We start from the raw sequence: 16,172 nt of genomic DNA, 5'->3' as shown, positions 1-16,172 counted from the left end.
AACACCGGTCTTGAAAGACCTACATTGGCTCCCAGTACGTTTCTGAGCACAATTCCAAGTGCTGGCGTTGACCTTTAAAGCCCTAAATGGCCTCTGCCCAGTATACCTGAAGGAGCGTCTCCACCCCCATCGTTCTACCCGGACACTGAGGTCCAGCGCTGAGGACCTTCTGACAGTTCCCTCACTGCAAAAAGCACTCCTACTCTCTCTCTCTCTCTCTATATGTGTGTGTGTGTGTGTGTGTGTGTGTGTGTGTGTGTGGATCCCTGTTCTTAGTGCTGTGGGAGTCCCAACATGCAAAGGATTTTTTAAAATAAAATTTAAATATATACAGTTCTCTGAATCTTAGCACTGTGGATCCCTGGTCTTAGTGCTGTGGGAGTCCTAAAATGCAAAGGATATATATATATATATATATATATATATATATATATATGAATGAAAATGGTTTATTGAATATTTACAGATAAATTATAAACAGATCAAAACATTGGCAGGATTATTGTAACAATCTGCAGTTTTATAAGAGTATATATTTAAAGAATATGAATGAATGAGCAAATTAAGTTAATTTGGATAGGCAGAAGATATTAAAAAACTGCTAGGTTGGCAGGAGCAGGGACTGAGCAACGGGAGCTCACCCCGTCCTGGGGATTCGAACCGCCAACCTTCTGATCGGGAAGCCCTAGACTCTGTGGTTTAAACCACAGCGCCACTTGTGTCCATCAGGGGGTAAATCTCATTGGACTTAATGGGAAGAGGTTTTAGATGCCATCCTTGCCATCAGTGTGACCTATGAAGCAGTGTGACCTATGACCTATCTCTTTGGTTTTATTTCATTATTTGCTTTTGGTTAGCTACACCCATTGTGTGTGGGCAAGTTGGCACTGAGACTATCATCAGTCCATTTTTTGGTATCAGATCTAGCAGGACCATGAAGACACGGTATGATGAAAGCTTACTTTCCCCTCCTTCAGTCTAAACAGAAGTTGTCTGTTTTGTTGTTACTACTCTATGGACCTGAAGAACAGAATAAAAGTCCAAACCAGAAATTTTCAGGCCCTGCTGTGAAAACAGCTTTTGAGGAATGAAGTTGAGGGAAGCCATAGGCAAGTAGTGGGAACTGAACATTTGCACCAAGAAAGAGAGGTTTGCTGAGGGTGAAGGATCCGGCCTCTGAGACTTAAAAATAGTAGCCCTCTCTGAATGATTACCACTTGGCGGATTACTGCAGGCAACATATATCTCCTACTTAGGCTTGGGGAGGAAATTCAATTCCATTTGCATCCCACCTATCAAATGTGCCATTTCCAAAAATTAATGAAAACTGAAACACAGCCATCTTTCCAAGTTTTCACTCCTCTGAATTTTGCGATGCAGCTCTCCAACCCAACAATGTTTGCAAAAATGCAAATACAGTGGTACCTCAGGTTAAGTACTTAATTCGTTCCGGAGGTCCGTTCTTAACCTGAAACTGTTCTTAACCTGAAGCACCACTTCAGCTAATGGGGCCTCCCGCTGCCGTCACACCATTTCTGTTCTCATCCTGAGGTAAAGTTCTTAACCCGAGGTACTATTTCTGGGTTAGCGGAGTCTGTAACCTGAAGCGTCTGTAACCTGAAACATCTGTAACCCGAGGTACCACCGTATCAGGAAGGTGTAAATAAAAATCAGCATATTATTGAAAATAACACACACACCATGAGCTATAACACTAGATGCTTTGTGCTTCTGTTTTTTTTTTCTTTTCTTTTCCTCTTTTAAAGGCAATTCTTTCCATTTTACCTTCAGGTGGACCAAAAACAAATAAGTAATTAATCACTCGGATTTAGAGGGGGGGGAACCCCCACAATCTAGTTCTTGCCAGCAAAATGTTCTCAGGTGGGTGAACTGTCAGGGGAGGGACGGAACTCACTGGCTGCAAAGGGCTATTAAGAGTGTCCACTTTACGCTGTGTGGAGGTGTGAGGGGGAGGGGGAAAAAGGTATAAAAATCCCCCAGGAGCTGCCACAGATTGAGACTGAGAGGAAACACGGAAGGACCCACCCAGCCCAGCACATTCCTGTTTCCAGCTTCCGAAAGGCTCAGGGTAAAAACTTTGTGTGGTTGTGATGAAGGGCCTGGGACCAATTTCTCTAGTCAGTTGTCTTGCTTGGAGGAAATTTCCTTGAAATCCTGCTGTGCTCCCTGATATTTTCCTGGCTTGTAGGACAGGAGGGAACGACTACAGTGGTGCCTCAGGTTAAGAACTTAATTTGTTCTGGAGGTCAGTTCTTAACCTGAAACTGTTCTTAACCTGAGGTAAAACTTTAGCTAATGGGGCCTCCCACTGCCGCCGCACGATTTCTGTTCTCATCCTGAAGCAAAGTTCTTAACCCGAGGTACTATTTCTGGGTTAGCGGGGTCTGTAACCTGAAGTGTCTGTAACCTGAAGCGTCTGTAACCCGAGGTACCACTGTATAGGATTTTCTCTCTCCCTTTTTTGCTAGCTTCTGCTGGGGAAACGGGTCCAAGTAAAAGCGGGGAGTGTTTGGCACTAGTGATGGAAAGGTCTTGAGAGGTGATAAAAGTATTTTCTTTTTCAAAAATACCGTATTTTTCGCTCCATAAGACGCACCAGACCATAAGACGCACCTAGTTTTTGAAGGAGGAAAACAAGAAAAAAAATATTCTGAATCCCAGAAGCCAGAACAGCAAGAGGGATCACTGCGTAGCGAAAGCAGTGATCCCTCTTGCTGTTCTGGCTTCTGGGATAGCTGTGCAGCCTGCATTCGCTCCATAAGATGCACACACATTTCCCCTCACTTTTTAGGAGGGGAAAAGTGAGTCTTATAGAGCAAAAAATACTGTAATTTTTATTGCTTTTCAATGACAACAATCCAATAATAGCCTCATTATAACAATGCCAAATTATAACACAATTAATAATACCAATCACTGAGGTGCCAAATTATGCAAATTAGGTTGCCCCCCGCGTGCTAGAATTAACGATTTGATGATTTTCTCTGTTTCTGCATTCCAAAATCTTATAAATTTCAATTACGCTCCAGTCCAAATACCAATCCCTTATATCACAACTGCAGTTTTAACAACCTCCATTCGTATTGACACATGGAATGATTTCTACAACTACAGGTGAAGCATTCAAACTCTCTCCCTCCTGTGGGTGGCAATTATTCTGTCCGTAATGTTTCTTTTTTTTTTCCTTGAAAAGTTTTTATTGTTAAAATAATTCAGCATTAATACACACATATTGTGAATATACAAACATACAAACATACATTTCATACAATCCTTAAAAATGTTCAAACATACCTACACTCAATCCCACAGATAATTCCTTTTCCCTTCACCATCCACCACCCCTCACCCCACCTTTGTGTTAGACTTCCAATCTACTCAATTGCAATTTCTTTCCACTTCTATTACTTTCTTTCACACACCTTTAACCTAATTTCATGCTTCTTTTTCTATTACACATTGTTATCCATCTTATTTAGTATTCCAGTATTTAAAACGGAACTTGTTTATTCATATTGATTTTTCAATATGGTTTTGCAAGTATCCTTTAAACACCTTCCGGTCCCTGTCTATCTTCTCTTCTGAGATCCTTTCAATTTCTCCCATTGTTTTGGCTATATTGCAGCACTCCAATATTCTACAATACAATATTCTGTCCGTAGTGTTTCTTCCTGTCCTTGTAATATATCATCTCTATCTTTTGCCAGCCGTTGCTGCTCTCCATCATGCCTTGGGCGGTGCTACTTGTTGTTTCAGAAGATCTCCTTTGCGCCATCCCTAGTTCATTGCTTGCAGTTACAAAAGTCACACTGTCCCAGTGAATTTTCTGTTTTCGCCATCTTTCTCTCAGATAAAATCGTCTTGCTTGGAGGAAGTTTCCTCAGTGGCGTAGCGTGGGGGGTGCAGGGGGGGCCGGCCGCACCGGGTGCAACATCTGGGGGTTAGGGTTAGGGGGCGCAAAACCACGGGTTAGGGGGCACAAATTACTTGCCTTGCCCCGGGTGCTGACAACCCACGCTACGCCACTGAGTTTCCTTCCAAGGCTCTGTCACCTGCTGTGCATTCTGATACTTTCCTGGCTTGTGGGGCGGGAGGAGATGACTATAGGATTTTCTCTCTCCTTCCTAAGCTTCTGCTGGGGAAACAGGTCCAAGGGGAAGCTGAGAGCGTTTGGCACTAGTGATGGAAAAGTCTTGGGAGGTGATAAAAGTATTTTCGACCATTGTGAACTATCAAGTGAAGCCTGCTGTGGGTGGAGGAAAGTTTTCACAGACAAGTCTGTGGGCTTCCATGAAACTTCTTTTTTTAAAAAAAGATTTTTTAATTAGCATATAAAACACATACTTATACATTTACACAATACACATACATAACACACTACTTTATTTTCATAACATAAAACATACCTACATTACTCTATATAATACCTACCTATACTGTACATATCAACATACCTACACACCTACCCCACACGGACACCCACCAAGTGACTTGACTTCCAGCCATTCTCATTACGTTACTTTATTTTTCCAACTAGCTTAAACGCATTTCTTTATTTCCTTAATCTCTTCTTCTATCTTGACTTTACTCTCCTTTCACTTTAATCATTTTCTGCATTCCCTCAATATCTGTCAGAAATTCTACTTTTTCCATATAAATTTTGATGTATTCCTTAAAGATAGCCCACTCCTTATTCACAGGCTTCCATGAAACTTCTGGCTGGCCAGAGACATGAACAGAAGGATGGGCTTTGAGCTAGTCCAGGATGGATCAGAGCTCATCCTTTTGTGCTGCGCTTTCAGAGCACAGATCCACACTTGGAAGCTTTGTGTCCAGGCCGTGTTCCCCTCCCCTGGGGAAAACCTTTGTTTTACCGCTGGATCTGAGCAAACACCATTCTGCAGAAAACCCAGTTGCCATTTGCTCTAATCAAACGTGGGTTTTGTTTTGTTTCGTTTTTTGGCTCCCTGTTGGGGAATTAAACGTGGGTTTTTCTGGAGAAAGAAAGGAAGGAAGGAAGGAAGGAAGGAAGGAAGGAAGTCAGACACAGAGCTTTAAAGCCTGCATCTGTGCCTCAAAACATAGCACAAAAGTCAGAGTGAGCGCTTAGGTTCACTGTAACGGATGCAAAAGGATAAGGTTGCCATAATGTTTCTAAGAACAGGCACCAAGAAGGAGGATCAATGCTGCAGAACATGTCTAGCACTGGGGTCAGCATTCATGTGCATCTGCCTACCTTGCTTCACACAGATTCCAGACCCTCCAAGTTTCCCTATTTTCCAGGGACAGTCTCAGATTTACAAAAGCCATCCTGGTTTCTGATTTGATCCTGGAATGCCCCGCTTTTCCTTAGGACGTCCCTAATTTCACTGGAGAAATGTTGGAGGGTAGCCAAGGAGATAAGTAACTAGACTGCCTTTAGAAGACTTCTCAAGGCAAATCTGAAGGTGTTTTTTTTTAATGCTTAATGTTTTTATATTAATGTATTTTATATTAATGTTTTTATATTTTATATTTTTTAGGTTTTCATATATTTTGGAAGCTGCCCAGAGCAGCTGGGGCAACCCAGTTAGATGGGTAGGGTATAAATAATAAAAATATTATCATCATCATTATTATTATTACAGTAGTACCTCAGGTTAAGTACTTAATTCATTCTGGAGGTCTGTACTTAACCTGAAACTGTTCTTAACCTGAAGCACCACTTTAGCTAATGGGGCCTCCTGCTGCTGCCGTGCTGCTGGAGCACAATTTCTGTTCTCATCCTGAAGCAAAGTTCTTAACCCGAGGTACTACTTCTGGGCTAGCGGAGTCTGTAACCTGAAGCGTATGTAACCTGAAGTGTATGTAACCCGAGGTACCACTGTATTATTCAATGGGATGTCCCTATTTTCATCGGAGAAATGTTGGAGGGTATGAGTTCCCCATACACTAGCTCATGTTGAACTTACGCAATTCCATGGACATAGCAACGTGTGGTTAATAAAACAATCTATGGCCTTTTAAACTGATTTTTCGTATGTACTGTTTTCGTTAGTTACTATTTATGTATTTTTGTGTTTTTATAATCTGCCCTGTGATCCTTGGATGAAGGGTGGTATAGAATAATAGTAATAATAATAATAATTTTTATTATGAATAGTAGCGCACTAGCTCGTTAGCTACATATACATATACCATGATAAGGCTTAGTGATGTTGACATCTATTGCCTCCATTGCCTTGGTATCATAGGGGCTTTCCCCTTTCTTTCCCAATACAGATGATCGCTCCACGGAGATTCCGCCTCTCTTTCTTCACCTTTGCTTGCTGTCTGGCTGTGTTTCTCAGCCACGTTGGCAACACGGCACGCATTGCTCCCGAATTCCCTGGTGAAGATGCTCCACTCGACCAATTGGTTCAATATTACAATGAGTACCAGCAATACCGCAACTCAATCAACCGTCCCAGGTTAAGTGAAATGCATTTAATTCTTCATGTAGACAGTCTCGCCAGAGTGGTGCATGCCCTGGTTATCTCTCGCTTGGACTACTGCAATGCGCTCTATGTGGGGCAACCTTTGAAGGTGACCCGGAAACTACAACTAATCCAGAATGTGGCAGCTAGACTAGTGACTGGGAGCGGCCACTGAGACCACATAACACCGGTCTTGAAAGACCTACATTGGCTCCCAGTACGTTTCTGAGCACAATTCCAAGTGCTGGCGTTGACCTTTAAAGCCCTAAATGGCCTCTGCCCAGTATACCTGAAGGAGCATCTCCACCCCCATCGTTCTAACCAGACACTGATGTCCAGCGCTGAGGACCTTCTGGCAGTTCCCTCACTGCGAAAAGCCAAGTACCAGGGAATCAGCCAGAGGGCCTTCTCGGTAGTGGCACCCGCCCTGTGGGATGCCCTCCCACCAGATGTCAAAGAGAACAATTCCAGATGTCAAAGAGAACCAGACTTTTAGAAGACATCTGAAGGCAGCCCTATTTAGGGAAGCTTTTAATGTTTGATGGATTACTGTATTTTAATATTTTGTTGGAAGCCGCCCAGAGTGGCTGGGGAAGCCCAGCCAGATGGGCAGGGTATAATAATAGATTATTATTATGTAGACCCCCTTTTTACCTTGTTGTGCATTTTGAGAAACCAGAGCCGTCTTGAGAAAGATCCTCCCAGCACACACACACACACACACACACACACACACACACACCCCAGTTGCCCAGATTTGTTGACCTTTTTTTAGAGAGTTGACACCATGCTTATCTCTGCTCTAGAAAAGAAAACAGGAAACATAAGGAGCCCAGCGAAACAAACCAGCCTGAGGCACTGGAGACTGAGTGAAGCCAGGCGCCTCGTGGTGTAAGCAGCATGCGCTGGGCAGGCCTCTCCACAGCCCTACGCCAACCCCAGGCACGCAGGAGGGTGGAGCCAGCTGGCCGCCTCAGTGCCTCACTGGCTCGCTCGCCCCCTAACTCACGGCGCAAAGCCTCCCGCAGCAGAAGAGCCCACTGCGGCGCTCCGACCGATGGGCAGGCTCTTCCCGGGACTCCAATTCTCGGGCCCCGGACTCTTGGCCTGGCGCCCCTGAGAGCCTGGTGCCCGGTGCCCTGCACCCCTAGTACCTATGGTTAAGACGGCCCTGTGAGAAATGCTCCACAGGACTCGCTAGTTCTCATTAAAAGCCAGAATGCACAGAGAGAGAGAGGTTGTGGTACTGCATAGGAATGAATTGTTGTTGGTGATGGTAAAGGCAGTTTGACAAACCAGCTTTTCATCTTTACCCAGATTTGGTAAGCGATCCAGCAGCCAGGCACTCTGCGGAGATCCAAGCACCGGATTGGACTGTTCAAACTGACAAGTAAGTTTTATTTTTGGAACTGGTGCAAATTTCTCAGACGCATATCCCAAAGTACGTTCCATCCATACGCACATAGTTCTGCAAGCAGTTTTTCCCAATTATAACACACTTTTCCGGGTTATTTTTGCTAATATGTCAGCACGTGTTTTGCTAATGCACACATTTTTGCACTCATTGCTTTGATTGGAGAACTGCATTGCAAAAAATAAAATAAAAATAAAAACAAGCTCCCCAGAGATGTGTGAATGTCAAAGGATAGTTGTGTTTCAGCCTGCTTATTGGTTTGAGAACTACGAATTAGGTGGTTTCTCATTAGAATGCAAACAAAGTTGAATTTCTCCCCAAGAAATTTGGCACGCTGGAAGGTGGTGTCCTTGGTTTTTGCCTTCTGAGTGTTCGAGGATATCCTTTTGCTGGAGTACTTTTGTCCCCAATGTAGGGTTGCCATATTTCAAGAGGTAAGAAGCCAGACAGAAAAAGTTGTTGAGCCATCAGCCGCTGCCCGTGCTGGAGCCAGAGCACAGGCCAATTGCTCTGCAGCCCAAGCCTGAACCTGAATCGCAGGCGCACAAAATAATATTAAACAAAACAAAACAAAAAATCCCAAACCCAGACAATTGCTATAAATTGTAAAACAACCTCCCCCCAAGGATGGGCATGTAGCCCCCCCTCAAGGGATAAGTTTGGGATTTCCTGGATGTATGTCAACCCTACTCAAATGTCTGTCAGCACCAGATCCTGATTTTTGGGACAAGCATGGTGGTTTGCAACGCAAGAGGTCGATCAGAGGTATATTACAGTTTGTATCAAGCTGACTGGGCCTGTGACAGGGGAAGGCCCAGATGACCTTTCTGGGTGGACACGGGCTATAACACAATAGGATTCACAAGTGTAGCCTCAAGGTGTCAGGATGCTGTCGGCAGGTCCTGGCTGGTTGCCCAGGAAAGTATAAAGACAAGGGAAAGTTTCTTGTCCTTTTTTATTTCAATCTTTACAGAGAGAGGCTATAGAACCCACCCTCTTGGATAACAGTGTGGTCCCAAGTGAATTCTCCACACCCGGTCTCTCCCACTTCCTCATTCGTCATTCTCATCATCTCCTCTACTGTCAGGGACCATGCTGAGGAGGAAGAATGGTGGGAACCTCCCCCTCCCCCCGCTCCTGAATCTTCCCAGGAGCAGGAGGACAGTATAGATTTGGAACTGTGGTTTGCAGAGGGGCATAGTTCAGAAGGCAGAAGCTGGGAAATACTGGATGGGGAACAGCTAGGAGAAGAAACATTGGAGAGAGAGGGTTAACAGATTCACAGTCTCTGGACAGCATTCCTCCACTCAGCCCAAGGTCAAGAAGAGCTCAGAAAGGGGCAGAACAGAAAGCACAGAGGGGACCAGCTCAGATTACAAGACGTGGGAGTGAGTAGATTAATAGAGAAGGAGGGGGCGTAAGCCTTAATTGGGAGCACTGCCATTCTGGGTAGATGCATCCTTTTGCCCTACGCTGTGCTTATTAAAGAAGCTAACTGGTAAGAATTCCCTTTCATTTGATCTGCTCATTTATGGCCATGGGGGAAGAAGCCAATTTCCTGAAGCCTGACTTCTACAGGTGCTGAAATGTGCCCTCTGTCTTTGAGCTCTTTGCTCTCCTACTTTCAAGGCTTGCCGGGTTCTGGGAGATGGAGGGGTAGGAATGCTTTCTCATGACAATGTGTCAGCCGGGTGTTGTTCCAGCTTTCCCCCTCATCTGCCTCTGAGCTGCGACCTCCCTCAAACCCCAGTTGAAAATCTAGACTGTCTTCCTCTTCCTCCTCCTTGGAAGGGTCAGGATAGGGAGGAAGTCTCTGCCATTTCTCCTCCTCTCCCCAGCGCCAGACATAAGGAGAGATGAGGAATCCCCCACTCGCAGCTTCTATTGGATTCTTCCATTGCTTCTTTCAGGAACATGTCCACAAGGAGGACGTCTGCAAGCCTTCCACACTGAACCCTGATTGCTCCATGATCCTCTTCACCTGACTTTTTCTTCGTATGAGGGCCGCCTGCTTCCGAGGAAGACATTCCCTACTGGGCATTCTCTTTCCTCTCCTCTTCAACTAACTGTTGAAATTAATCATTATAATAAAGGAAGATTCTCGTTGCAATCTGGTCACCTTTCAATGTAAGACCACTGAAATCAAATGCAGACATATCTCGCAGTATCTGCTGTTGAATTGCTTTGGTGGTATGGTGGTGTGGAGGACTCCCTGGTCCTGAATGGGGTAACTGTGCCCCTGAAAGACCAGGTGCACAGCCTGGGAGTCATTTTGTACTCACAGCTGTCCATGGAGGCGTAGGTAAATTCTGTGTCCAGGGCAGCTGTCTACAAGCTCCACCTGGTACGCAGGCTGAGACCCTACCTGCCGCAGACTGTCTTGCCAGAGTGGTGCATGCCCTGGTTATCTCCCGCGTGGACTACTGCAATGCGCTCTACGTGGGGCTACCTTTGAAGGTGACTCGGAAACTACAACTAATCCACAATGCGGCAGCTAGATTGGTGAGTGGGGGTGGCCATCGAGACCATATAACACCAGTCCTGAAAGACCTACATTGGCTCCCAGTACGTTTCCGAGCACAATTCAAAGTGTTGGTGCTGACCTTTAAAGCCCTAAACGGCCTCAGCCCAGTATACCTGAAGGAGCATCTCTACCCCCATTGTTCAGCCCGGACACTGAGGTCCAGCTCTGAGGGCCTTCTGGTGGTTCCCTCTCTGTGAGAAGTGAGGTTGCAGGGAACCAGGCAGAGGGCCTTCTCGGTAGCGGCACCCACCCTGTGGAATGCCCTCCTATCAGATGTCTAGGAAATAAACAACTATCTGACTTTTAGAAGACATCTGAAGGCAGCCCTGTTTAGGGAGGTTTTTATGTTTGATGTTTTATCATGTTTTTAATATTCTGTTGGGAGCCGCCCAGAGTGGCTGGGGAAACACAGGCAGATGAACGGGGTGTAAATAAATCATCATCATCATCATCACCATCTGTCAGAGCTACCCTAGGTCCCAGCTCACAAAGGACCAACGCTGCTTCGTTGTTAAGTATAAAAGTCTTTATTGAAGTTCAGTTTCACTTCCAGAGCCGCAGCGCGCAGCCCCACGTCCAAAGTCTCAGACCACTGATGCTCCGTCTGAGTCTCCTCCCCCTTGACACCAATTTAAGAGTCTAGCCTTGCTCCACTTTCTCCGCTGCTCCTTCCTCCTCTGGGTCCGCCTGCCCGCCGGGGTTCCGCCCTTTCTAGCCTCTTCTCCCGCTGATTCCCCTGAACCTTCTCCCTCCCTCCGGCGGGCTTTAGGAGCTGGTTCCCCATCCGGGTCTCCTGCTGTTCCGCGCGCCTGCACATTTGAACTTGGCGCGCACGCCCAGCCAGCAGCTTTCCTCCTGACCGTTCCACTGCTGCTGTCACTGCTTCCCCCATCGGGGGGGCTAGCTGCAACTGACCTCCCCTCCGTTGGAGGCGTGGTCAGCCCTGACTCCCTCTCTGGAGGAGACACTGCTCCTGACACATGTGACTCCTCCCCCCCACTACGCTCTGGTGGGGAAACTGGTCCTGATCCTCCACTGCTGCTTTGGGGTTCCCCTCTGGCTCCTTGTTTCTGGTGCGTCCCCCCTGGGACCCCCCTTGCCCTGACCATCGGCGCCCCCTTCTGGGAATCTTCTGATTCGCTGGAGAAGCTCATGGAATCTCTCGGGCCACTGTCATACTCCCCTACGCTGCCCTCGGATTCTTCCCCTTCGCTCTCCCAATCCTCTCTCCCCAGTGCTCCTGCTCCTGATTCCCTGACATCATCAATAAATCATGGGAACTGAAACTTAGCCATCACAGACCCACAATACACAGCACCAATTTAATTTGTTTTAGTCGTCCCCATTAGATCACAAAATGTTTAGGGGTATGCGTACCCCTGCATCCCCCCAGAAAAAAGCACTGACCTTAACAAACTACAGTCCACACACTTTGAACCGTTCCTGGAGCTTCCTTGAGGTCCACCAAATCTCACCCTCACCAGTACATGCAGGTAGGGTATTGTTTGTGTTCAATCTGCAGTCCTTTTCTCCTGAATAACATAGAGGTTCTAATAGCCTGAACAGTACATTCAGAGGACATGCCCCAATAAGAGGTGCACATTAGGTACCAGTCCCCCTCAGCCACAGTCTTCTCTATGGGTGGGGACTGTTTATGTTTTTCTAAGGCTCTTCTCAAAACCTGCATTGGGTTCCCCCTCATAACCACCAATTCCAGCTCTTGTACAAGAAAAGAAAATCCAAACAGAGTCCAGACTTCATCTCGGTATATTATATAGTGAACACATTCCATAAAGAATACAGACGACAAGAGTCTGACAAAATGGCCTCTAGGGTTTCTTTGGTACAGCAATTAACAAAATCACCATGGGGAGGCAATAATGGGGAAATCACTGGGAAAGGAGTCTTCGATTTTCTGCTTGCTTGTTCCTGTAGTTGAATTCATCATCTCTGGTCCTGTCTGTTGATCGCATGGCCTGGAGAATGGAGAAAGCTATGATTGATAGACCAGGCTGCCCATGAGGTGGGCTGAAGCAGCTGCCTCGGGTGGCAGAATCCTGCGGGACAGTAACCCTATGGGAGCCCCTGCTACTTACTGTGCATGGCAGCAGCTTCTGGTAAGATCTCATGAGATCTCGCAGAATTCTCGCGAGATCTCACCAGAAGCCAATCCCACATGACTTGGGTGGACTTGCTACCCAAGATCTGTTGGGTGAATTAGATTGGAAAGATCACTTAAGACATCAGGTTGTGGTCTCGTCAAAGTAGACTGTTGAAGAGAGCAACTCTGTCCTGCTTTAGAATTCTGTAGCCTTTGCAGGTTTTGCTGCAACCCTTCAACAAGCATACAACAAATTTTCTTTATTTATTTTGAATTCCCGCAGCTAAAAAATCTGCTCCTTTCATTTGGGGATTGCTGTGTTTGCCTATATTCCAGCCATTAGAATCATAGAATCACAGAGTGGGAAGAGACCCCAAGGCTTCTCTATTTTAACCCCCTGCAATGCAGGAATCTCAGCTAAAGCATCCATGACAGATGTTCTCTATCTCTCTGCAAGCTGTCGGTCCATGCAATGCAAACTGTCTATTTCTGCTTTTGCAGAGTCCTTGCTTTGTTCTGTGTACCGTCAGGGACCGTGCTGAGGAGGGCTGCACTGAGGAGGAATTATCACTCAGGCAGAGGGGCTGCTGAGTATCTGAGCTCACATGTCTATATGAATTTCTGAAGTTTTCCCAGTGAGCCAGTACATAGATACCTTTATCAGTGAATTGTTACATTTGGTATTGTGCACCAAAGGCCCTTTGAATAGATAGGAGGAAACTGTGATGAAGTGTTTCGTGGGGACAAATCACAAAAGTCACAAAAGTGATTGTGCTGATTTTGGTAGTGGGCTGCATGTGCATGATATCTGCTGGAGGGGCAACCCCCCCGACCTATACATAAATTCCTGCAACAGGGTCAGTGTTGTTTTATGCTTTCTTGTGATTTTGAGTCATTTGCGGTTGCTTTGCTTTTTCCAATTTGTCGTGCTGCTGCTTCTTCACGTGTTGCAAGTTTGTGAGCTTTGTGGTTTTCTGGAAAGTTTCAGTTTTTTAAATTTAAAATGCATTTTAAATGCAGCCCTGCGGCCCCGGCGCTGAGGGAGGGAAGGCTGGACCGGGGCGGCAAGCGAGCAGGCAAGGGATGTCACCCCCCCCATCACTGTTCTAGGCGAATTTGCTCAAATGTGTCTCATTCTTTTCAGTTCCATTTCCCAAAAATGCCCACTAGGTAAAGGGAAAGGGACCCCTGACCATTAGGTCCAGTCACAAACGACTCTGGGGTGGCGGCACTCATCTTGCTTTATTGGCCGAGGGAGCCGGCGTACAGCTTCTGGGTCATGTGGCCAGCATGACTAAGCCGCTTCTGGCGAACCAGAGCAGCTCACGGAAACGTCATTTACCTTCCCGCCGGAGCGGTACCTATTTATCTACTTGCACTTTGACGTGCTTTCAAACTGCTAGGTTGGCAGGAGCAGGGACCAACCAATAGGAGCTCACCCTGTCACGGGGATTCGAACCACCAACCTTCTGATGTTCTAGGCGAATTTGCTCAAATGTGTTTCATTCTTTTCAGTTCCATTTCCCACAAATGCCCACTAGATGGAGCTAAATTATTATTTTTTTAACTTTTGCTGTGCAGTGCAGAATGTTCCTCATCTACAGCTCCCATAATCACTGACCACCAATTTAAAAAAATTCATTGCTTGGCTTTTTTTAAAAAAAATCTTTTGATATTGCTTTTGATATTAATTTTTTGGAGGTGGTGGTAGAGGCCGGCAGGTTGTCCTGGAAATGTTTTTACATGGAGTGGGGGGCTGGGGCTGGAGAGTCAATATATATATTTTTGGGGGAAATTTTGGATTGTTTTTATGTCAAAAGATCTCTGAAAAATAAAATTTACTTTTTAAAAAAAATGAAATGTTTTTACACTGAAGCAGGGAATGAGGTACAAATTTATAAGCTAAATAAGTATGCACAGTGCTACCTTGGTTCTCAAACTTAACCCGTTTCAGAAGTCTGTTCCAAAACCAAAGCGTTCCAAAACCAAGGTGCGCTTTCCCATAGAAAGTAATGTAAAATGGATTAATCCGTTCCAGACTTTTAAAAACAATCCCTAAAACAGCCATTTAGCATGAGTTTTACCATCTAACGAGACCAGTGATCCATGAAATGAAAGCAATAAACAATGTACTTTAGTCACACAATCAGTCAATCAGTAGCTGAACTGGGTTCCACACAGTTAGAAAAAAAGAGCCACAAAAACAAAAAACAACAACAAAATAAATAGCGAAAGCAGACAGACCTCAGCGTAACGCTCAAAATGGAAGTGTGGCACTCAAAACGGAAGCGTAACACTCAAAACACAGCATGTTTGGCTTCTGAGAAAAGTTCGCAAACCGGAACACTTACTTCCGATTTTGCAGTGTTTGGGTTCCAAGTTGTTTGAGTACCAAGGCATTTGAGAACCAAGGTACCACTGTATGCGCATGCACTATGTCTTTAAAAACACATTCAAAGCACATCCTTTCCCTCAAAGAATTCTGGGCCCTGTAGTTCACCCCTCACAAAGTTACAATTCCCAGTTACCCTGAACAAACTACAGGTCCCAGAATTCCTTGGGGAGAGGGAAAGCATGCTTTGAATGTGCTGTAAAGGTTTGTTGTGTACGTAGCCAACATTAATACAGTGGTACCTCGGGTTAAGTACTTAATTCGTTCCGGAGGTCCGTACTTAACCTGAAACAGTTCTTAACCTGAAGCACCACTTTAGCTAATGGGGCCTCCTGCTGCTGCCGTGCCGCTGGAGCACGATTTCTGTTCTCAACCTGAAGCAAAGTTCTTAACCTGAAGCACTATTTCTGGGTTAGCGGAGTCTGTAACCTGAAGCATATGTAACCTGAAGCGTATGTAACCTGAGGTACCACTGTAGTTCACTAGACTTTTTTTTTCCCAGGTCTGTGCCAAGAAAAGTTGGACTACATTACTGCCATAGTGGATATGTTGGAAAAGTGATCTCTTTTCGATTTTGTTCAGTTTCCTTTTCCACAGATGCGAACCTGTGTTGCCCACAGAAGCCCTTTCTGACTTCCTCACTTAATTATGGCTCAGTCAGATAATTAGAATTTAAATGAAGTGAAAACTGCATTTTGTCGCTTCTTTTATTTCCCCCCTTTTCAGATTGTTAGATCTGAAATCATATCCAATGGGGATTATTTTCCATAACGCGAGTAAGAAATCCCTGACCTACTAGAGAATGTCAGCCATGTGTTTGACAGCTGCAAAAAAACCCCACCACAAATTCCATACTAGAAATCATTAGGAAAAGTATTGAAAACACTTATCAAAATGAGGATAAGTCTGTTTTAGACTCTGGGCTTGATGGTGGTGGGCTCTTTAGATGCTAACCTGGATTACTCTGTTTTCTTCAAAATGTGGCAAGATAATAATAATAATAATAATAATAATAATAATAATAATATCATTTATATGAGAATACCCCTAAACATTTTTTTTAGAAAAAATGCACTGCCCCTAAACATCTTTGTCCTTTTTTCCATTGACTGTATTTATTTCCCCCGATTTGAACTATGAAGAGGTGATTTTCTTGAGTCAAAATGAGAGTACCCCTAAACATTTTTTTAAAAAGAAAAAAAGCACTGGGTGGGTGGTGTTATGTACTGAAGTTCTCACCCTGGGCCAGCAGGGGGTTACTGTAG

General features: G+C 45.1%; 1 long non-coding RNA gene across 1 annotated transcript; it reads left to right on the top strand.

The window, feature by feature from the left end:
• The first annotated feature begins 2,035 nt into the window (after window positions 1-2,035).
• Window positions 2,036-9,896, top strand: LOC310748235. The gene is made up of 4 exons (XR_014541232.1): window positions 2,036-2,089; window positions 6,283-6,470; window positions 7,794-7,866; window positions 9,801-9,896. It is a non-coding gene; the product is annotated as an uncharacterized lncRNA (long non-coding RNA).
• The last annotated feature ends 6,276 nt before the right edge of the window (window positions 9,897-16,172 follow it).

The sequence above is a fragment of the Podarcis filfolensis genome (genome assembly GCF_964270895.1).
Source record: "Podarcis filfolensis genome assembly, chromosome: 13".
NCBI lineage: Eukaryota > Metazoa > Chordata > Lepidosauria > Squamata > Lacertidae > Podarcis > Podarcis filfolensis.
This window is presented reverse-complemented; position numbering and strand designations above follow the sequence as displayed.